Below are 2,234 nucleotides of genomic sequence, written 5' to 3' on the forward strand. Positions count from 1 at the left end.
GGCGTCGTCCGGGCGTTCCAGGGCGACGCGAAGGGCGCCAGGCAGGCAGGGAGGCTGGTGGCGTGGCGCGGTGGCGCGCGCGCGCGCCGGGCACGCTCCCCTCCCTCTGTCGAGGACGAAGACGACAGAGGAGGAGGCGGGCTGGGCCGCCTGCTGGCTGGGCCGGCCTGCTGCTGCTGGGCTGCATGGGGAGGAGCCCCAGGTAAGCTTCTCCTTCTTTTATTTTTGTTTTCTAATTCTTCTGACATTTGTTTTGATTTAATTAAAATATTAAATCATTTAATTACCTTATGCCAATTTTTGCAGGAGCTAGCTATAATATTCCAGGGCTCCTGTATAAATGGCATAATTTTTGGACATATATTAATATATATAACTAATATATTTCCAATGCAAATATTTATCGGATTAATCCAAATGGCCAAAATAAATATCCATGAGCTCCTAAAAATATTGGTTTGATTTTTATCTCTGTCCAATATTTTCAGAGAGCAACATGAGCATTTTCTTGGACCCTTTTGGAGAAATTTTTATTTGGGTCATTTTCAAAAATGATTCTGAGGGTTCCACCAATCCTCATTTCAAATTTAAATGAAAGTTAAACATGATGCACAAATGACTAACTAGTCTAGGTCATACCAGACTAGGGATGTGACAACTCGCCCCCACTTGAAAGAATCTCGTCCCGAGATTCAGGGGTCGACGGAAAGAAAGCGGGGTACTCCAGTCGAAGACGATCTTCTCGCTCCCAAGTAGCTTCTCTCTCGGAATGATGAGACCACTGAACCTTGAGAAACTTGATGTTCTGACGTCGGGTAACACGCTCTGCTTGATCAAGAATGCGAACCGGGTACTCTCGGTATGTCAGGTTATCTTGGAGATCAAGCGTTTCGTGGTCCACTCCGCGGATGGGATCCGAGAAGCAACGCCTGAGTTGAGAGACGTGGAAGACATCATGAACTCGAGAAAGATGTGGGGGTAGTTACAATTGGTAGGCAACCTCTCCTCGTTTAGCGAGAATGCGAAAAGGACCAATGTAACGAGGAGCCAACTTGCCCTTGATACCGAAACGATGGGTACCCTTCGTGGGAGTAACCCGAAGGTAAGCTTGGTCGCCAATTTCATAAGTCATATCCTTATGATGACGATCGTACTGGCTCTTTTGACGAGATTGGGCTGTTTTCAAATTCTCACGAATGATGCGAACTTGCTCTTCTGCCTCCTGGATCATGTCCGGTCCAAAGAATTGTCTTTCACCGGTTTCTGACCAGTTCAAAGGTGTTCGACATCTTCGTCCATAGAGAACCTCAAAAGGAGCTTTCTTGAGGCTGGATTGGTAGCTATTGTTATAAGCAAACTCGGCAAAAGGAAGACATTTCTCCCAATCAATACCGAATGAGATAACGCAAGCTCTGAGCATGTCCTCGAGAATTTGATTGACCCGTTCCACCTGACCACTCGACTGAGGGTGGAAAGCGGTACTGAAGGAAAGATGGGTTCCCATGGCAGTTTGGAAACTCTCCCAGAAATGAGAAGTGAAAAGACTGCCACGGTCTAAATTGATCTCTAGTGGAACACCATGAAGTGACACTATTCGAGAAATGTATAAGTCAGCAAGCTGACTAGCAGTGATACTCCCTCGAACAGGAAGGAAGTGAGCCACTTTGGAAAGACGATCAACGACTACGAAGATAGCGTTATTCCCTCTCTTGGTCCTGGGAAAGCCGGTGATGAAGTCCATACCAACTTTATCCCATTTCCATTCAGGAATAGCTAAAGGCTGAAGGGTGCCAGCAGGTCTTTGATGCTCTGCCTTAACACGACGACATACGTCACAATTAGCAACGAAGGCGGCGATCTCTCTCTTCATCCTAGTCCACCAGAACCTCTGGCGTAGGTCCTGATACATCTTAGTGCTACCGGGATGAATCGTGAGAGGAGATTCATGCGCCTCCTTGAGAATCAATTGTCAAAGATGTTGCTTCTTGGGGACCACCAAGCGGTTCCCAAAGAAAACAACACCTCGATCATCTATAGAGAAACTACCAGCAATACCCTTGGCAATGTTTCTCTTGATCCGGGTAATCCCCGTATCATGCTTCTGGGCTTCTATAATAAGGTCCACAAGGGTAGGTTTCGCCACCAAGGTAGAAAGAAATCCGTGAGGAGCAATGTGAAGATTAAGCTTATAGAATTCCTCATGGAGAAGTGGTTGGCCTTGCTGCAACATGAGG

The sequence above is a fragment of the Triticum dicoccoides genome, chromosome 5B, assembly GCF_002162155.2.
Source record: "Triticum dicoccoides isolate Atlit2015 ecotype Zavitan chromosome 5B, WEW_v2.0, whole genome shotgun sequence".
Classification (NCBI taxonomy): Eukaryota; Viridiplantae; Streptophyta; class Magnoliopsida; order Poales; family Poaceae; genus Triticum; species Triticum dicoccoides.